This window comes from Capricornis sumatraensis, chromosome 20, assembly GCF_032405125.1.
Source record: "Capricornis sumatraensis isolate serow.1 chromosome 20, serow.2, whole genome shotgun sequence".
Classification (NCBI taxonomy): domain Eukaryota; kingdom Metazoa; phylum Chordata; class Mammalia; order Artiodactyla; family Bovidae; genus Capricornis; species Capricornis sumatraensis.
Window position 1 is genome coordinate 42,622,613 of NC_091088.1, and position 22,355 is coordinate 42,644,967.

The window sequence follows — 22,355 nt, forward strand, 5'->3', positions numbered from 1 at the left end:
TTGGAGCTTCTCTTCCCCACTTATCCCAAACCCTGGGTAGGGCTGAGAGAAGTGAGGGAGTCTGGCAATCATAGGAACGTCTCCCTTGGCAGTCCTGTCCTGATCTGCTGGTTGTGTTCTCTGGGCTGGGCTTGGCAGAGGCTCTGGCTCTGGAGGCACACTCCCCTGGGTGCCCCCTCCGGGAATGTAGGACAGCAGCTCACGTACCCCTCCTCTGCCTTCCAAGGTTCATCTCTAGCCTCTTTCTACTGGGGCTGACCCTCTTGAGTTGGGATCTCTTTTTAAATGACCCTCTGACTGCCATTTTTACATAAGGGCCGGACATGCAGTTGCTGTGGGGATTAAATGAAATAACATTTGTAAAAAGCTCTTCCTGGCACTTATCTGTTGAATAAGTTGATTTGTGTTTTACTGGGTACCTTCTCTCTGGGGGCACTCTGCAAGTGCTTAATAAACCTAATCATAAACCAATCCAAGGAGTTAGATTTAAGAAACTCTGACTCATTAGGTTATATGCAAGGTCATGAAACAAGGAAGTGGCTAAGCTTAAATTTGAACCCAACTCTGGTGCAACACAGAAGCCTCTGGTCCTTTGGACTATGGTCTGTTGCCTTCTGAAACAGCTTTGCATGGGCCATATTGTTCTAAACCCTTGGAAATGTGGTTAATACTCTTGGATTCTAGTGCCCGTTCTACCTTATCAGTTTCTTAAATGTCAGGTGTGCTATAAATCTACAGGAATTTTGATTTATCATGTACTTTATCTTAGATATTTTCACTTGACCATGTGATATTTGGACAACCTTAGTTCCCTGACATGATTCCTTTATCTCCAGAGATGTGGGTTATGTTTCTGATCAACTCAATCAGAGATTCAAAGAAATTTATCCTGATAATCCAGAAATGCTCCAGTGCTTCACTGGAGTTCATAGCACATATGGAATTTTGAGCCTCATGGGGTAATCTCTGAAAGGTAACCACACATCTTTCTTTTGCCTCTGGTAGTCTGGGGATGACAGAGGATGAGATGGTTGGATGGCATCACTGACTCAGTGGACATGAGTTTGCGTAAGCTCTGGAGTTGGTGATGGACAGGGAAGCCTGGCGTGCTGCAGTCCATGGGGTTGCCAAGAGTCGGACATGACAGAGCAACTGAACTGAACTAAACTGAGTATGAGAAGTGATAACCAAGACAGCTTTCTAAGCTGCTGTGCCAACTGCCGCAGATGACTCCAGGTTGATCTGTGCAGATTTAAAATCTCAACAGAGAGCCCTGGAAGTTTGGAACCTTGTTCATTCTTATTTACTTGGGACAGTGAGTTAAAAAAATTTACTTTGGAAAGAATTGCCCAGAGTTAGACTCGGATAGAGCAAACCATAGAAAAGAAACAAAATCCCTAGAACGTTAGTTCTGTTTTGTTTTAGTAAAGTGTCATTTACTGAAATCCTAATGGTAAAGCCAGGTTCTGGATTTACACTACTGTGAAAGTGTACTTAATCTGTATGTTCTAGAAACCTACATTGAAATTAGCTATTGTTTAGCTCCTTTAACTTTTGAAGCCCACCAAGCTGCAAACTGCCACAAATAGATAATTCAAAGGTCTGCTTTTCATTTGCTCTGTTGCTTGCAGCAAAGAGAAGTTGAACCCCACATTGTAAACTGGCCAGTTTCTGTATTCAGTCAATTTAAATGGATAGCCGTTCCTTCTTTACTCTGCTGTGGAGATATTGTCAGAGGGAAGTGCATTCAAAAGTCTTATTTTGTGTGCTGTAAAATAAATGAGGTCTTATGATAAGAATACCAACTCTAGTTAGTCCTTTTTTCGGCTTTATGGAGAACTTAGTGATAATCAGGAAAAGACATTTCTCGTTTTCTGTGCCTCAGCTTCCTCTGCAAGAAAGTATAAGTAATCAAGCCTGCTCTTTAGGACTTTGTAAGGCTGTGTGGCAAAGTATTTTAAGCTCCTTGGAGAAAAAACCTACTCAGTGCAGTTGCTATTCCTTTTAACGTCAATTATGTTCTGAAACACGATTTCAGAATTTCAGGATCCCAGGACCTATGATTGAACTGGCAGCTGATTGATTCAGTGGAATTCAGTATTCTCTTTCTCGACACCACACCAAAATTTGCCTTGGCTAAAAGAGGTAAAACATACAATTATGGTCAGAAATGTAATAATAAATCTACTGTAACAACCTTCTTTCCACCACATATCTTTTCTGGTATTTACCTGAATATCCTTGCTTATGAAAACTAGAAGAGCTTGTAATTTCAATAGTATCGGCAACTCTGTGAGTATACAAAGCCATTTGAATTATGATCTGCTTTTATTTTTCGAAGGTGCATGTCTGAAAGATTATTTTTTTTTTTGTTTGGAAATTTTAAAAAAGGAGACAAACAGTTAAAAGTATGGAAGTTCCACGCATGCTGCTTTTTCTGTACCTTGAGGACTAGGAAAATCTTTAATATGAGACTTTATTTGTACAAAGCAAAACTTCAAAACCACTCAAAAGCTTTTCTTATTAACTGCTGTCAGTCCTGTGATTTACAGAGGCAATAAAGAACTAGAGGGGGCACATTTATCATGGAGTTCAGCACACCAGGAGCCATTTTCTCCAGCAGTAAAGGCTAGTGATAAAACAAATTCTTTTGTTCTATAACCAAGACACATTCTCTATTCCCTGCTCTCTAAACTTGGGCACGCCAGGCTTCTCTAGTGGCAACTTGGCACCGCTTCATCCACACCTAATGATAAATTGTTAACATGAAAACATTGATGACACACCTGGAACACCTGGCTGTGAAAGGCGCTATGTGTTTACCTTCAGCGCACAATAGTTAGCTCTCAACATATTTGTAGATTAATTCCTGGTTTACCTTGAACAGTGCTCCATGTGTGTATGTGTGTGCACACTTCCTTTGGTTTCAGAAGGGAGTAGATGGAAACATGAACTAATTTGGGTTTTATTTATTTGTTCAATCAAGAGCATATAAAATTTGAATTTTGGGAACTGTATATTTCTTGTTGGATTAAAGAATGCCTCATCTGAATTTTGATACTGAAAAGCAAAATCAGTTACAATACACATTTTGTTTTTCCAATTTGCTTTGTATTTGATTTTGATTTTGTATTTTGTGTTCTAGGCAGGTAGGTGTGATACACTTTAAAAAAGTTATTTATTTTTTAATTGAAGGATAATTGCTTACAGAATTATGTTGGTTTCTGCCAAACATCAACATGAATCAGCCATAGGTTAAGTTGTCTCTGAACATTGATTGTAACATTTGGGGGTTTTTGAAATGACTATGTCAGATTTTGAGCTAAGGTGGATGTAAAGGCTACAACAGTTTTGCTCTTTGGGAGACTCACAAAATGGATTAAAATGGAGCATTTTGGAATATTCTGTAATTGAGTACATCCATCATCCAATAGTATTTATTAAGCACTCACCTGTGCATGACAATGTTCTGGGCACAAAGATTATTGGGAAAAAGGTCAATGACTTGGAACCAGAGACAGTGGTAGTGTTTATACCTTTGGGAAAATGAACACAAATATTAAATTGTGAATGCTATTCCTAATGGAGCAAGTTATGTAGTTAATTTAGTCTCAGAAAAGGACAAGAACACTCAAAATCTCCTGGCCTTTCCCAATTATATAATCATTAAGTATGCTCTTATTGGTGTATTAATGAAAAATAGTGTGTTTGAAAGACAGTAGTAAGGCAGAAGATGTGAAAAATTCAGGAAAAAAAATTTGGGCCAGGTGCTTTTGTGACTCATTGGCCACTCTTAAAAACTTTTAGCTGGGAAGGAATTTGGAATAGAATTATGTGGGAGTTTCGTTTATCCATCTGTTCTTTGCATAATTTAGTGGTTACAGTTGTTCTCTTGCTTCTGTCACTATCAGTTTCTTTTCAGAGGAAGGGGAAATAGGTCCTTTTGTCAGTAATTTGGCAGAAGTGCTGAAAAGCCCATTGTCCCTGTTGGAGAGAAAGAAAATCACCCCTGATATGTGAGGGCCTGGCAGGCTTCATAGAGAGAGATGAGCCCAGCGAGAAGGTTCTAGTGAGAGGTTTTTTTTTTTTTAATTTTCTGGGAGATACTGACTGTTAGACATTCTTTTTGAAACCGTCTAACATTTTCTCGAAGCAAAGTTATCTGCCCCTTCAATTCAGTTCAGTTCAGTTCAGTTCAGTCGCTCAGTCGTGTCCGACTCTTTGCGACCCCATGAATCGCAGCACGCCAGGCCTCCCTGTCCATCACCATCTCCTGGAGTTCACTCAGACTCACGTCCATCGAGTCCGTGATGCCATCCAGCCATCTCATCCTCTGTCATCCCCTTCTCCTCCTGCCCCCAATCCCTCCCAGCATCAGAGTCTTTTCCAATGAGTCAACTCTTTGCATGAGGTGGAAGAGTACTGGAGCTTCAGCTTTAGCATCATTCCTTCCAAAGAAATCCCAGGGTTGATCTTCAGAATGGACTGGTTGGATCTCTTTGCAGTCCGAGGGACTCTCAGGAGTCTTCTCCAACACCACAGTTCAAAAGCATCAATTCTTCGGTGCTCAGCCTTCTTCACAGTCCAACTCTCATATCCATACATGACCACAGGAAAAACCATAGCCTTGACTAGACGGACCTTAGTTGGCAAAGTAATGTCTCTGCTTTTGAATACACTATCTAGGTTGGTCATAACTTTTCTTCCAAGGAGTAAGCGCCTTTTAATTTCTGCCCCTTACCACCCCCAAAACAAATTCATTGGTATTAGAAGATATGGGAGAGAGAAGGGAAAAAAAACCCGCAGTTATCTGAATAAAGAAGTCATATCTTTTATGTACTTTATGCTATATTCTGTGTACTTGGGAAAGGGCTGCATCTGTCCAGAGGATGGTGGAAAATTGAATACTGTGCTTCATAGTGTGCCTCTTGTAGTATTTCCTTAACCAAAAAGGAGCAGCTGTTGGGTAGCACAGAAAGCACTGTTACCAGCCTGAGCATATGGAAGTTCGAAGCTTTGGCTGATATGGATGTCTGGGCAACGGTTGCAGAAAGACTGTCATAATTGTTTGCTGTGATTTTAGGTCCACACTTCAATGTTGGAAGGGAAAACTTTTTACAGAGGCTTACTTTTTTTTTTTTATATGGCTTTGAAGGGAATTGTATTTTACTTCTGACACTTATTATATTGTAAAATCTCTAGTCTCTGATATTTAAAGGTGGAAACTTTTAACTTTCTTAAAAATCCAACTCTAGGGACTTTTTAGTACTATAGCCTCTCAAATAATCTTAAAGCTTTGAAAAATGAAATACTTTATTTTATGAAGCAGTTTTGGGGTCGGTTTTTTCCCCTAAAATGTATGCTTTTATGTTGGGTAGTTTAAAGACCAGCTGTTAACTGAAACCAACCGTCAACGAAGTTACATAAAGTAGTGTTTCCTATTAGTCTTGTATCTTTCCTATTAGTCATTTGTGAAAGGATATAGGAAGATCTAAGAGAACTCTAAACAAAAATTGAAAAAACAGATGTCAAAACCATATTGACTTGATAGTTTGCTATTTTTTTAAAAATGAAAAGGAGTTTAGTAATTATTAGTGGATTATGAAATAAGGCTCGTGTTGCTAATTTATCAGAGAATTATTTGTAGTAGTTTGCAGTTGAAAATTGATGTTTATCTAGAATTTCAGAGAATCCAGAAAATCAATTGAAGGTTATGCCTGGGAGGACCATGAAGGAGGCACTTTGACATTTTCAGTAGTTGGACATGCATGGGCCTCTAAAGGTGTGTTTATTACTTTGTCATGGTGAGCAGTGAATTAAAAAAATAACAAGACTGCTCCTTGGGTAGTTGTGACTTATTGGTAGTTATCTTTACAAGAGTTCCATGCTGACTTAAGTAAAGATCTTTGGTAAAAAAAAAAAAAATCAACAAACTTTATTTTTCAAATGAATTCAGCTACGAGCCCACAGGCTTCCATGACACTGCACTGAATTATTATTAATGTGCTCTGCTGTGAAAATAATGCTTGCTGCTGTTTAACAATAACCCCATCCTCTGGAATTTTAGGCAAGTGGTAGGAAAATGAGAGGCAGATTTAAGTGCTGCTGCTGAATTAAACGTGCTGGTTGATGGGCACAACATTTTTATAGTTACTTGTGCAAGGGAGTGTAGAAAGAGATCTTTATTTGGGGTCAGGTCACATGTGGGACCAGTTGTTTGAGAGGCAGTTTTGGCAAGCACGGGCATTGCTCCTGTTCAGGAAAAGATCTGTTCAGCCTATTGCCTTGGATGTCCCAGTACAGCCTTCTCTTAGGGTTATGTGTGGTATTTCTTGAAGGCAGGGACATGATCTTTTAAGGATCTCCCTTATTGATTTTAGGAGTCTGTTGTTAAAATCAAATATTGGATACATCATTTCTCATTAGTACTTTTTAACTTGAATGTTTAGTAGACTTGATTTGAAGTTCATTATGATGATTACAGATACCTTATCTATTTGGAGTTACCTTTGGGGCTTCCCTGGTAGCTCAGATGGTAAAGCATCTGCCTACAATGCAGGAAACCCGGGTCTGATCCCTGGGTCAGGAAGATCCCTTGGAGAAGGAAACGGCAACCCACTTCAGTACTCTTGCCTGGAAAATTCCATGGACCGAGGAGCCTGGTAGGCTATAGTCCATGGGGTTGCAAAGAGTCGGACATGACTGAGCAACTTCACTTCACTTCACTTTAAGTCAAGGGCCTGCATTTTCAGACTTGTATTCCGTTATTCTGATAGTTAGTCTTCCTTCTCCCTACACTCTCATCTTCTAGCCGTGCCAGACTACCTGCTGTTCTCCACATATGCCCTCTCATATGTTGCCTCTCCAGCACCTAATATCTGTGTGCCTTTTCCCACGCTGTGCAGATGGAATACTTATACAACAACCCCTGTGCATTGTATAAGGTCCAGGTCATAGTATATTACTGCTGAGAGTGCTTTCCAAAGCCATGCATATACTTGCAAGGAGTAGACTTCTCTCCGTCCTTCTCCCCTACAGCACTCATTTGTTACAGTGTTAGTGTGTTCCCCCTTCTTCTGTGGATGGTGGGCCCTGGAAGTTAGGGGCAGTGTGACTCTTATCTTTGTATCCTACATGTGGTTATGTACAGCACGTCGTGTGGTTCTACAGGGTAGGCAGTAGATAAACCTTTAGCAATTGGAATCCAGTCATGGATGACTGCAGATCCCTTATAAGATGAGATAATCAAGGAGTTCTGGAAACTATTAATTGGTCATAGAAGTGTAATTCTAGTGGGTGGAATTTAATTTAATTTTATTAAAGAAGCCTCATGGCCATGAGGGTGACAGATGTCACTAAAGGGTGGGGTTGCATACTCCAACTCAGTGTGACTTCCTGTTTGGGTGGAGAGGCCTCAACAATGTGGTATTTTGGAGAACATTTTAAAATAGTTATCTAAGGTGCTTTTGGTACATTTTCAATTAATCCTTAGTTTTCCACAGATACATGGAAATCTTAGAGATTGCCTAAAGTCACCACCTTCCCGAGGCAGAAATCTCTTCCTAGACCTTCCTCATTGTGTCTACTTCAAGACATCAGTGTGGTGGAGATTGCCACTCTGACCATTAAAAGAAAGCTGGGGAGAGGGTAGAAAGTTTCTTCCTGTGATGGCTTGTTCATAGTTTAAGTCACTTTTCCTCTTAAGTTTTCTCTTTTCTAGGCTGACTCTTTCTAATTCCCCCCACCATGTGAGTCCGTCTTGCCATCCAGCACAGCTGATTGAGACGGACAACTTGTCAAAGTCACCTGTTCCACTGGCTGACCAGTGACTGATCCAGTTTTCTGTCTCTGGAATCTGACTAGGAGAGAGTAACTGTAGTTAACTGTAGGGAGCTGAGCTAAAGGGACATGTTAGGGAGGAGGCCTGAGTCAACACGTGGCAAACCAATTTCAGATGAACTTAAGTTATAGTACCGCCATAACCACAGGTCAGAGAGAACTGAGTGTCGAGAGGATGGAGCAGAGCCACACAGACAGAATTAGAGACAAGACTCATGCAATTCCATAGAGAGCTGGAGAGAGAGCCTGTGTCTGTCCCCAAAGGTGGGCCCTCATGGCAACTGGAACTGGGAGGCCTTCTTCCAGTGGCATCTGTCATACTGATGCGTGGCACAGGAGAGGGAATGTCAGCAGTTACTCAGGAGGCAGTTTAGTGCTCATCTCTTGAGGCAACAGTGGTTTAGATCATAGATGCTAGTATGAGACTGCCAGGGTTTGGGTCCTATCTCTGCTACTTACTACTGTGTGACTTTGGGCTAGTTATTTACTCTTTCTCAGGGCCTTAGTTTCCTTATATGCAGGGTGGACACAGTACTAAGACCTACGTCATAGCATTGTTGAGGAAACAAAGTGTGTAAAGTATTTTACTTGAAAGAGTACATGGCCTCCAAAATGTTAGCCATTACTAACATTAAAAATAATAATAGTTGCGGTTCTTTTAGTGTCTGAAAAATTGTTCAGACCTTATTTTTGAAAGTAAAATATAGTGGTTAAGATGGTGACTCTAGAGTCTGACTGCATGCCTGGTTTAAAATAAAACCATTTCCAGCTTCTTCAAGTTTTTATAAGCTTCTTCTGCCTTGGTTTCCTTATTCATCTAATAGTGCTAATACAGAGTTCATGTGAGTGAAAGTGAAAGTCACTCAGTCGTGTCTGACTCTTTGCGACCCCCATGCACTATATAGTCCATGGAATTCTCCAGGCCAGAATACTGGACTGGGTAGCCTTTCCCTTCTCCAGGGGATCTTCCCAGTCCAGGGATAGAACCCAGGTTTCCCACACTGCAGGCAGATTCTTTACCAGCTGAGCCCCAAGGGAAGCCCAAGAATACTGGAGTAGGTGGCCTATTCCTTCTCCAGGGGATCTTCCCGATTCAGGACTCAAACCGGGGTCTCCTGCATTGCAGGTGAATTCTTTACCAGCTGAGCTATCAGGGAAGTTCATGTGAAGAATAGTGCTAATACTCGCAGAGTTCATATGAAGGTTAAATGAATTAATATGTGCAACATATTTGGAAAAGAATGTGTATAGAAGGATCTCAATAAATATTATTACTACCTCTTGTGACTTCAGCATGCCTTTGGGTCTTCACTAAGACATTATTTTAATGAAGCTGTAGGAGACCTAAGTATATTTACTTGTATGCTGTTCTTTTTCAGATTCATTTTCCTCTAGGAATCATAGTCTCTCTGATGGTCATATCCAACTAATGTAGGATTTCACCAGCAGTCTACGAGATAGAGCCTGAAGATGACTTGCGGGCTGTAGAAAACGTGCATTTGGAGTTCAGAAAGAGGTCTACAATAAAGTTATCGATTTGAGTAGGTATAGCAAAGGTAATGGAGAAGGCGATGACACCCCACTCCAGTACTCTTGCCTGGAAAATCCCATGGGCGGAGGAGCCTGGTGGGCTGCAGTCCATGGGGTCGCGAAGAGTCAGACACGACTGAGTGACTTCTGTTTCACTTTTCACTTTCATGCCTTGGAGAAGGAAATGGCAACCCACTCCAGTGTTCTTGCCTGGAGAATCCCAGGGACGGAGGAGCCTGGTGGGCTGCCGTCTATGGGGTCACACAGAGTCGGACACGACTGACGCAACTTAGCAGCAGCAGCAGCAAAGGTGATGGGCTTCCCTGGTGGCTCAGATGGTAAAGAATCTGCCTGTAGTGTGGGAGACCTGGGTTCAATCCCTGGGTTGGGAAGGTCCCCTGGGGAAGGGAACAGCTACCTAGTCCAGTGTTCTTGCCTGGAGAATTCCATGGACAGAGAGCCTGGTGGGCTATAGTTCATGGGTTTGCAGAGTCAGACACCACTGAGTGACTTTCACTTCACTTCAGTCAAGGTGATGGGAATGGACAAGGTCATCTTGGGAGAATGCTCAGAATGAAATGGGAAAAGGCTTGAGACAGATCCCTGAGGGTTTGGGGGTAGTGGAGATTTTGGAGTGGGGTAGAAGGTGACAGAGGAACATGAGCCAGCAAATAATACTCAGTGTAGTCAAATGCTGGTATGAGACTGCCAGGGTTTGGGTCTTATCTCTGCTACTTACTACTATGTGACTTTGGTCTAGTTATTTACTCTTTCTCGGGGCCTTAGTTTCCTTATATGCAGGGTGGACGCAGTACTAAGACCTACATCATAGCATTGTTGAGGAAACAATGGTACTAATAATGAACATGGTTGAAAGCATACTGTGTGTCAAACATGGGTCCAAATTATTTTATTCATTTATTTAATCTTCTCAACAACTCTTAGGTAGATATTATTCTATTCTCACTTTACAGAGATACAGAGAAATTAATTTGCCCAAGGCTGCAAAGCTAGTAGTTGATAAAGCCAGAGGAATTTGAACCTACGACCTGATTCTAAATCTTACAATCTTTTTTTTCCTTTCTATATTTTCCCCTTTTGTTTGAATTTTTAAAAGTGAAGTATAGTTGATTTATAATGTCTTATTAGTTTCTTCTGTGTAGCAAGGTGATTCAGTTGTGATTCAGTTATATATTCTTTTTCAGATTCTTTTCCATTATAGTTTATTATAAAATGTTGAATATAGTTCCCTGTGCTATACAGTAGGACTTTGTTGTTTATTTTATGTATAGTAGTTGGTATCTGCTAATCTCAAACTCCTAATTTATCCCTCCCCACTCATTTCCCCTTTGATAACACTAAATTTGTTTTCTGTGTCTGAGTCTGTTTTTATTTGTAAATAAGTTCATTTGTATCACTTTTTAGATTCCACATATGAGTGATTAGATCTTAGAGTCTTAATGACTATACCAGATGGCCTCCAAAGGCAAGTAAACAAAAATAGAGACTAAAAGTTGTCTCTATTGGCATTTGGATTGTTGACGCTTTCTATTTTGGTTTATTTCTTTTATTATTGTTTCAAACCAACATCACATGATGTTGTCTAGTAATAGCAACTTCATGTTATATTTAGAAGGTAAACAGTTGTGAATTGAGAAATGGAAAGTGTGTTGGTCAGTTTTCGCTGCAGTGAAATGAAAGTGAAGTCGCTCAGTCATGTCCGACTCTTTGCGACCCCATGGACTGTAGCCTATCAGGCTTCTCCGTCCATGGGATTTTCCAGGCAAGAGTGCTGGAGTGGATTGCCGTTTCCTTCTCCAGGGGATCTTCCCGATCCAGGAATCAAACCCGAGTCTCCTGCATTGCAGGCAGACGCTTTACCGTCTGAGCCACCAGGGAAGCCACAGTAATAATGCATAACAAGCAACCCCGAGATGTCAGTGGTTTACAACCAGAAGTGCTATTTCTCGCTCATGAATCTGTGGGTTGGCTCTGCTTCAGGCTATAGGATGGTTCAGGTTGATTTCACATATGTATTAATTTGTTATGGCTACCATAACAAAATACCACATCCGTGGTGGTCTAAAGAATAGAAGTTAATTTCCTTAAGAGTTGTGGAGGCTAGGAACCCAAGATCATGGTGTCAGCAAGTCTGGCTTCTTTTGGTCTTTTCCTTGGCTTGCAGTTGTCACATCTCACTGTGTCCTCACTTTGCCCATCTTTCATCTGTGTATCCCTTTGTGTACGAAATTTCCTCTTCTTATGCGGACACCAGTCAGATTGCGTTAGGGTCCACTCTGACAGTCTCATCTTAATTTAATCACTACTTAAAAAACCCTATCTCTAAATACAGTCACAGTTTGAGACACTAGGAATTAGGACTTCAGTATATGAATTTGCTGGGGTGGGGGCCCCAGTCAGCCCACATCACTGTTTCTCCTTCTTCTCGGACCTGTGTGGCTAAGTGGGGCAGAAGCATAAGATACCTCTTAAGGTAGTTTGGAACTGGCACACTGACACTTCTGTCCACATTCTGTTTGAAACAGGCTTCATGACCAAGCCCAAAGTCAGTGGGATTGGGGTCAGTACTCCGTCCACAAGGAACCTGTGGCATTAGTGTGGAGGAGAGAAAACACTGAAGACCAAATATAGAATTTGCTACAGAGCACTAAGGGCTTCCCTGATAGCTCAGTTGGTAAAGAATCTGCCTGCAATGCAGGAGACCCTGGTTCGATTCCTGGGTTGGGAAGGTCCCCTGGGGAAGGGAAAAGATACCCATTCTAGTATTCTTGGACTTCCCTTGTGGCTCAGCTGGTAAAGAATCTGCCTGCAATGTGAGAGACCTGGGTTTGATCCCTGGGTTGGGAAGATCCCCTGGAGATGGGAAAGGCTACCCAGTCCAGTATTCTAGCCTGGAGAATTCCATTGACTATATAGTCCATGGGGTCACACAGAGTTGGACATGACTGAGCGACTTTCACTTTCATTCAGGTGTTTGCACAGAATTAAACTGTTTAATTGAAAACCACAGTCCATACAGAGCGACTTTCACTCATGAAGCAATTGCAAGTCTTTTCCAAGAGGTTTTGTTAAGTAGAAAGATGGGGTAGTAGGTAGATGGGACACCTGTTCTCAACAAACGTAGATGCTGTGTAACTAACAGATTTCGAGGACAGTCTTTCAGAGCAAGCCTGCCAGTGGCATGAAATGGAACAGGAATGCCTTCTCTACCAACCTTGACTTCTTGGCAATCCCTAAATGCCTCCTCTTAATTCCTATTCTTGTATGCTGAGTGCCTTTCACAGTTTTTATTTTCTTGAATAACCACTGTTCATCCTTCAAGACTTAGTTCAAAAGTCACTTTCTCTGTGATGCTTCTGTTTCCCTGAGGCAAAGTGGGTACTTCCTTTTCTATTCTCTTGCAGCACCTTTGTTTTAGCTTTTATTACTTTTTAAATTATAACTTTGTGTGTAACTCAGATATCAGCTTTTCTCTTGTCCTCCGGGTCTAGCATCATCACAATCTGTGTATGCCCTGGGTCCACAGGATGTGAAATTCAGTGCTGCTTTGGGCTCACAATCTAAAGTGGCCACCACTGCAACAAAACCTGAAATGATAACTGCCACCCTTACCCCCTGCATGGATACCAAAACCAATAGTAAAAATTTAAGTTCACTTGTTAAAAGTCTTAAGGGGAAAGATGCTTTTGGAAGGGAGGTGGTAGAAGGGTTTACATTATACTCTAAGGCAAATAACTACAAAAATCCCTTCTGGACATTTCTACTCTTGTTTCAGAATTTTTCTTGGTCATTAGAGATTCTTTGCCCAGCACTGCCCAGTCCCTCTGGCTTCTGCATGGCTGCTGGCTAGATCAGTGCCATTCACATAGAAAATGGTGTATGTGGTGCTTCCTGGAGTTGTGTGTCGTGGCCCTGGGCCAGTTGTGTCTTCTGCCTTGCACATCTGCCTATACCCTTGGGAATTTCAGTTGCTATTCCCTGTTACGCAAAACAATTCAGCCTGCTCCATTTAGTCCTCTATGCATTTGGTCCACATGCACAGTGATACTTAACCCAGAAGAAGGGAAATAGGAACCACTGACTGTAGAGGGAGGTTTAGTGACTGTTTTTGATTATTTTAGGAGGCCCTTTAGTGGACCATACCCTTAGGGGCCCATCAAGACATTTTCTAAACCAAGATGATGTTCCCTTATAAGAAATTCTTATTGTAGTTTTTGTGATACTGTAGTTTTCTCTATCACTGTACATGTTCACTTAACTGTTTACTATGATATTCTTTAAGGCAAGAATTTTGCTTTATTTTTGTATTCTGACATCCACAAGAGTCCCTGAAACTTAATAAGGGCTTAAAAATGTTGGTTGAAAACCTAAATGAGTACAATTCAATATTCTTTATTTTAAATCATAATCAGTAAGCCAATGGAATATGAATTAGAAACGAGTAAATATATTTCCACATTCCCAGAATTGAACTAGAACTGTTATTTTATTGAATCTGAACTAAATTGAAGTAAAGCTTCTTGATATTTTCAATGTGAGTCAGTTAGAATTGCTTACTGGCTTGAACCAGAGATAAGCTGCTTCACTGCTGAATGCAAAAAGGGGACTAATTTGAAAAAAATTACCAGTTTATTCATATTTAGTAAGGTACTTAGACATTCTATGAATATGAAATTACTGTTTCATTGACAGTAGATCTAAATAGATTAACTTGTAGGTAAGATCTTTTCCTCTTTCTTCCAGTGAGATCACAGAATTTCTTTTAAGATTCTCTGACCTAACTGGAATTATTCTAGAGCTGTGAGTAGTCTTCTCTTTGTCTGTCTCTGTCTCTCATTTACTCAGTCATTCCATGACTCCTTGCCTTATTGCTAGAAACCCATTCTAGAGTAAGATGAAGATCTGTTAGGAAATTAGGAGATGGGAGTAGGGAACTTTTATTTTAGCAGGGGGAGGTAGGAAAAATAAAATAACACTAGGAAAAGCTTTGTATCAAAGTATGTGCCCAAAAGTCTTACACATTTTGCTAAATAATGTTGTAAACTTTAATAACAGTAATGACAGTAATATACAGTTAATTTGGATCTGGTAGAAGAAAGTTAAGTGAACTGTGAGAAGAAAATCTTTGTATTTAAATTTTACCAAATTTCTTTTGCCTTCCTGATTTGTGATGAATTTATATTGGCTTACCATTCAAAAACATAATATCCTCCCCTTAAGTTATTTGAATTCGTTTGCAAGACAAACTAAAATCTGGTGAGTAAAATCAGAATTTTGCCCTTTAATTTGGCTGTATTAATTGGTCCATAGAAAATATTTCTTGAAAGTGTTTTCCTTCTGCTAAAAAATAATAAGCATGGCTCCAAATAGTCTTATTTTATGATGAAATGCTGCATTGTCTCATCTGTTATTACAATCTGGTGATAGTCCCTTTAATTTCCCCAAGATTTTATTAGAATTTAGAAAAGTTTAATTAGTTATCCACTGATCTTAGTTGAAGAAAATTTTAAAAAATATATAATATTACAAAACATTCTAGTAGGGTATGAAGGTAACACCACAAGGGGTTACTATAATTTTATCAAATTTGTCCTGGTAAGTTGGCTCAGAAAGTGAAATGATTAGAGCTTGCAGAGTTAATTTTAATATGCTAATACATCACAGCAAGTTGGGAACTTAAATAAGATGATACAATTAATATACTTTTATGGGATGTAGAAAGACTTAGTAAGGTCATTTGTAGATTATATTAGAGCTACATTTAGAATTATTGGGTTTAAGATTCAGCATTCTTAAAAGAAATCAGCAGATGTCTGACGTATGCATTTTAGTGACCTTTGAATGAAGAAGTGAATGCTGAATTGTGTGGATCTTGTTCTGGGTTCTTAAAATAAATTAACTCTCCGGGCTCCCCTCTAAATACAACTAGGATCAAGTCTTTAGATTTTAATTTCTTTAGTGTTGCAACATAGAAAATGTTGCAGTATGTTAATCCCAGAAGGGATTTTTTAAAAAGGATATTTAATCATAGAGGACTCCAGTTTCTTTAATGTGCCTCTGAAATGATTCTGTAATTTTGCTTGGTAGTAAATTTGAGTGACTTGTAGTCTCTCTTTGTTGGACAATTCTCCTCTTTTATTTAGGCCTAAGTATATATTTTTTGGACATGCTGCAGCATGCAGGATCTTAGTTACCCTCAAATCCGTGTCCCCTGCAGTGGAAGCACAGAGTCTTAACCACTGGACCGCCAGAGAAGTCCTTAGACTGAAATCTTTGAAGATGCTTAAATGGCAAAGGAAATATTTTTTTTATATATAACATCTTGGTACTCTGTGTTTTTGTGCTAATTTTACCAGGTGTTGCTCATTTGCTGTCAGGGTAGACCAGGTGTATTTAAAATAAGCTTATGATTCATCTATGTGGAAGAAGAATTACATGTTTACAGATTGCAAACAGAACTGCTAGATATTGTCTTTTATCACATACTCACCCAGTGGTACATTGGTCCAATATTTAGTATTGTGCTAGGATTAAGTGAGATAATGTGTGTAAACTGCTTAGCTTAGTAGCCAGGGCAATGATGAGGCAGCTCACAGCCTCAGGGCTGCTGGGGGCCTCCTTGGCTCTGCCATATGCTCTCCATCTCACCACAAGATGCAAGATTAGAAAACTGCCTCTGTGTCTTTACCCCTCGAATGAGCACAAATGCTAGAATTTAGTGACTAAAAAGCACAGTCATTTTTCTTGATATTCTTCTACTCAATAAAGTAAGCAATCTGTATTTTTATAATTTGTAACTTACTCTTCCACAGGACTAAACAAAATGCATAATTTAATTTTGTATTTTAAAAAAGCAACCTTCAACTCTTTTGATGTACTTTGAATTATCCTAGCCTAAAAACAGTTGCTCATGATATCCAAGGACATACTTTGGTATTTTCTTTCTTTTTTTCCTTCTTTTTGCCAGTAAGGGACTCCTGTTTACCTGAAGGCCCTGACTTGCCCCCACCCTTAGAATGATTCTGATCACTGAGTATCATATTCATTTCATTGGTATCATATTTTCTTCTTGGCTTTTCAGTCCTCATGCTTGTCTCTGAAATCCTTTGTGTAAATTCAGTCTTTTGTAGTTCATTCTGTCTCATATCATTTCCCTCTGCTCTCTGTGCATGATTTCCTAATGCCAGTATGTGTTATTTCAGAATCTGGGCTCTACTTGTCCATCTTCCCTTCTGTTCTGCCTGGTGATGGTCAAAGTTGACTTGACTGGAAGACTTGGTTCCCAGTGTTCCGAAACTCTGAGCCAGTGAGAATCAGTCTCTTCTTCTTTTAGAACTTTGATATGTTAAGCTTCATATAAGCTTATCTTTATGGCTAATAAATGGACTTGCCAGGTGGCTCAGATGGTAAAGAATCTGCCTGCAGTGTGGGAGACCCGGGTTTGATACATGAGTTGGGAAGATCCCCTGGAGAAGGAAATGGCAACACACTCCAGTATTCTTGCCTAGAGAATTCCATGGTCAGGGGAGCCTGGTGGGCTACAGTCCATGGGATTGCAAAGAGTTGGACATGACTGAGCGACTAACACACACACAGCTAATAAGTAGATTATACAACAGCACGCTCAGCATCAACCCATTAAAAACTGTGCCTGTTACTATCAAAGTCACTTTTTAAATGAGTGGCTCTTAGGAGGAAATAAAATACTAAGAAATAAATTCCTGCTTCTGATGGAAGATGCAGTGGAAAATAGAGGCCCCTGTGGGGAGCAATCTTTTGCTTATGATGGCAGAATTTTAAGTATCTATGTGGAAACCAAACATCGTGACAGGAATTGTGTCTGTTTTCTTCACTATTGTTTCTCCAGAGCCTAGGATAGCACCTGTCATGTAATAAGCCCATAGGAAATATTTGCTGAATGAATGAAATGAAGAAGTGGGTCCTGCACGCACAGTGGGACTATTGCATGATGCCCCCAGACTGTTTGGATGACCTGACTCTTTGGATTTCCTGAAACAAGTGCCTTTGACGGTGACCTTCAGCATCATGTTGTGGCCCCAGAAGATCACTAAGCTGCCATCTTCCATTAGCTATATCTTTTGCCAGATAGCATATTCATACAGGTGTTGCTACTTCTAGACAAAAAGCCTTTTTATTGTTTTTCCTGAAAGGGATTGATTTATTTGACCTGTTCTGAAGATGAATTGTGGGGATTGGGATAAACTATTTCCTTGAAGATTAGGAAAAATTAAGGGAAAAAACCCATCTTAACTGCTACTGCCAACTCAGGGATTGACTGACATAGAGTAGATATCTAATCTTTGCTACTTGCGATGGCAGAGGCTTGCGTGTCTTACAGGTTGTAGCAAAAGAACCATAGGAATGAAATGGGGTAATTGATGGGCAAAGGCTTGGCCAAGCATGTGGTGATGGGTAGGCATCACAAGGCCAGAGGAGGGACCTTTTTTCTGGAATCTTATAAGTCAGAAACTAGATTGTTTCCTGTCCTCCTCTGCCGCATCCAGCTGGACAACATGCATGAAGTATCTTCTTAAATCTTGAGGTCTAGTCCCTTCTGTTTTTTATCTGCTGCTGTGATGGTTCAGGTTTTCACTTTTTGTAGCCTAGACCTGTAACATGGTAAAGTGCTGTACTGGACTTCTGTTGACAGCAAAAATGCTCTTCTGGACTGTTGTAAAGTGGTCCAGTGCTGTCTGCAGTATTCTAACAAGTGTCTTTTCCTTTATTCTAGTCTGCCTCAATTGATTCCTTTATTCCAGTCTGCCTCAATTGATTCCTTTATTCTAGTCTGCCTCAATTGACTGTTCACCCTGCTGCCAGAAGGATCTTTTTGAATAGATCTTTTAAAAATCTTTAAAAAGTCTGATCCTGTCTATTTTCTGTTTGAAAAAAAAAAACCCACAGTGACTCCTCCCTGCTTTCAGGATAAAATCTTAGATAAAAATCCCTGGATTCCAGGCTAAGGATCTGAACTATGCCTACTTATTTAGTGTCACCTGTTATAACTCCTCCTATCATGAAGCTAGTCCTCAACCATATATCCTGAAAGTTTCAGTTCTTTTTTTAATCCTTGTACCTTTGTTTTAAAATTTGCTTATTTATTAAAAAAAAAATTTAATTGGAAGATAATTGCTTTACAGTGTTGTGTTGGTTTCTGCCGTTTAACATTAATTAGCCACAATTATTGGATAAGGCAATGGCAATCCACTCCAGTATTCTTGCCTGGCAAATCCCATGGACGGAGGAGCCTGTTGGGCTGCAGTCCATGGGGTCGCTAGGAGTCAGACACGACTGAGAGACTGCATGTTGACTTTTCACTTTCATGCATTGGAGAAGGAAATGGCAACCCACTCCAGTGTTCTTGCCTGGAGAATCCCAGGGACGGGGGAGCCTGGTGGGCTGCCGTCTATGGGGTTGCACAGAGTCGGACATGACTGAAGTGACTTAGCAGCAGCAGCAGCAGCAGCCACAAGTATGTATGACGCCTCGATCTAAAGCCTCCCCCCGATCCTTGTACCTTTTCCTGTGCAGTTCCTTGAATTTGAAGCATCTTTCCCTTCCTTTCCATGCCTTTGTACTTGGTCTTGATGGTGGAGCCATCTTTCCTTGGTGCCTGATTTACATTATCTCTTGTTGATCAGAGGCAGTCTGCCTGTCTCTTCCTGTTTTAAAGTGTATGCCTGGTTTTGGGATGTTCACATTGTTTCTTGTTTTCTGTTCTGTTTTTTAAAATTTGATGATTTTTATAGTTCACTGAAGAAGTAATATCTCTTAATTCTACTGTAATCATATAATGTCAGAAGTATTATTCAAAGAGTAAAAATTAAAGAGATGATTTCTACAAATTTTAGGAGCTGTTCTGTCATGTTCAAACCAGTCAGTCCTAAAGGAAATCAGTCCTGAATATTCATTGGAAGGACTGATGCTGAAGCTGAAACTCCAGTACTTTGGCCACCTGTTGTGAAGAACTGACTCACTGGAAAAGACCCCGATGCTGGGAAAGACTGAAGGTGGGAGGAGAAGGGAATGACAGAGGATGAGATGGTTGGATGGCATCACTGACTCGCTGGACATGAGTTTGAGTAAACTCCAGGAGCTGGTGATGGACAGGGAGGCCTTGTGTACTGTAGTCCAGGAGTCTCAAAGAGTCAGACACAACTGAGCAACTGAACTGAACTGAACTGACTGTCATGTTCGCTGTCAAGGAAAGGCCTATTTAGAGTCTTCCTAAAGGCAAGGCAATGAGACTAATATGGGGTCTGATATTTGGTGGAAAAATGCAAAGAAGGGAGAATGGGTAGAAATGGAGAGGTGATGATTTAAAAGCACTTGCAAGGCGAATATACTCACTAGATAACTTTCTAGTTAAAAGTTCTTTTGTGCCTCTTTCTGGGAATAGGTGTACAAATAAAGTATCTCTTTTTAAATTTCTGTGGAGTCTTGATAAGTATCGTGGGGTTTATTCTTGATTATCTGTGTGAAGCTTTAATTAGAGTATAGTAATATATTTTTGAAGCAGGAAAAAGCAAGAATAAAAACATACTTCAGATAATTCTCAATTTCCATTTAGCAGAATCTGGTATAAGTAGAAATAATTAGAGTGATAAAGTCTAACTGGCACTAGTAAATTTGACTAAAAGCCAAGAGCAGCACAGCCAGGACACTTATGTTCATGTTTAAATTACTCAAGTGCTTAATTGTATAATTTCAGTTTCAATTACTAAATGCCTTTACTTTTAAAATTAGTCCTTTGGGTATTAGCTGCATGATATTGTTATTAAAGTTGAAAATCTGCTATTATGGTTTAGAGGATTATTGTAAAGTTGTTGGCATATGTCTTGTTTAATAAATAAGTTTAATTGTGCATGTAATCTGGTAATTTAATAATGATGAATTATATTTTAGAGAAATATAGAGTGACTTGTCTTTTCTTGGGATAAAACAAAATTACTTTTTAGGATTTATTTTTTAAAGGAAATATTTTATTATAAAAATACCTAAATGCCTGTTGTACCATGTAAAATCCGTGAAAAGTAAGACCAAATGGAGATTTTACATTAAAAGTCCCCCCTTCCATATAAAAGAAGTTAGCAGTAGAGAAATGAAGTTTGATTAACAAGGAAGTGTTGTTTATACATTTAATGCTTTCTCAGTTTGTCTCGCCTCTAGAATATTGAGTATGACAAAGTAACCCATATAGCAGATTAGTGAATTTTTGCCCTGTGAGGCATATTCCCGTTTAGATGTGAACTTGCAGCTGCAATTAATGTTAATGAGCTTCACTATTCAAGTAAGTCCCCTGAGCTCATCCTGAATTACCTTGGGCAAAACCATCTGATTGGCATTATGTTGTTCATGCTTCTGTCAGCTCTAGTTGTCTCTATTGAATTCCAGTGGCCAAAAAAAAAGCCAATTGTTTTCAACCTGTATGTCAGAATAAGAAATTTCAGAAATTTAGAATTTAAGTATATTCTCTTTTCTAAATGATATTTTCCTGTTTGTTGATTTTTAGTTGAAGTCATTGCATCAAGAAGGGTTGCTTTTTTGACCTCTACCTTTCTTTGATGGGTAAAGAAACAGAGGGACGAAAGGTTTCTTCATCTTTTGTAAAAGATTGCATAACTAATGGTAGAGAAAGGACTAAAATCCAACTCCAATTAAAAAATTCAATTGATACATTACCTGATTTGTTTCAACACATTGAAAGGAAACAGAATGCTTTTAAAAAAACTGCATATAAGCTTGTGATGGGACATAGAATATTAAACAACTAAAAAAAAATTCTTGCCTGTAGGTAAAACAGTAAGTTGTATTAAAAAAGAAATGAAGTCAGTTACATCATGAAGCTCAGTTATAGACTATTTATATGATCATGTTAATTTAAACACTGATTATTGATTTAATGAAAAGTTATAATACAGTTATGTTGGGTAGGAGGAATTGTGTGTGTGTGTGTGTGTGTGTGTTTGTGGTGGAGTAACTACTAATAGATGGGTGGATAGTGGTATAAATCTTTATTTTCCTTAATAGAAAATCAATAGATAAGCATATTTTTGAAACATTTTTAAATTTATATTTATTTATTTATTTAATTTATTTTTTGCTATGCCGGCGTTTGCTATGTGCTGGCCTTTCTCTAGTTGTGGCAAGCAGGGGCTACTGTCTAGTTGCACTGTATGGGTTTCTTATTGTGGTAGCTTCTCTTGTTGCAGGGCACAGGCTCTAGGGTGCAGGGCTTCAGTAGTTTGGGGTTCTAGAGCACAGGTTCAGTAGGTGTCAGTGCACGAGCTTAGTTTCTCCTCAGCATTTGGGATCTTCCCAGATAAGGGATTGAACCCGTGTCTCCTGCATTGGCAGGTGGATTCTTAACCACTGAGCCACCAGGGGAGTCCCAATGACAAGCATATTAATTAAAATACAGATGTAGATATTAGAAGAGCAAAAACAATCAACAGTGTGTGCCTATGAAGAATGCCCACCAATTCTTTAATATTCCTCTCTTCAAGAGGTGAGCAAGTGTAGGATGGACTTAGTGATTCTCATTTAATGAATAGCATAAGGCAGAGTGATAGTTTGTGACTTCTCAGATTAGATTGTGAAAGTTATTGGGGCTTTCTTACATCACTTGCTTTGGATAAAATCAGCTACCATGTGTAAGGATGCTTAAGCTGTCCTATCACGTGATCTGCATGGTGAGGGCCACGAAGTTGCAACAGAGTGAAGCACAAGATTTAGTCTGGGGAAGTGGCTATACATGGTCTGTGTCATTTGGTGATAGACTGAGTGATCATTTCTAAGATGGAAAATGGAGACTTTCATATCCTGAACCTTTTGTTCTTGTTTAGTCACTAAGTCATGTCCAACTCTTGGTGACCCCTGGACTGCAGCATGCCAGGCTTCCCTGTCCTTCACTCTCTTCCAGAGTTTGCTCACATTCATGTCCA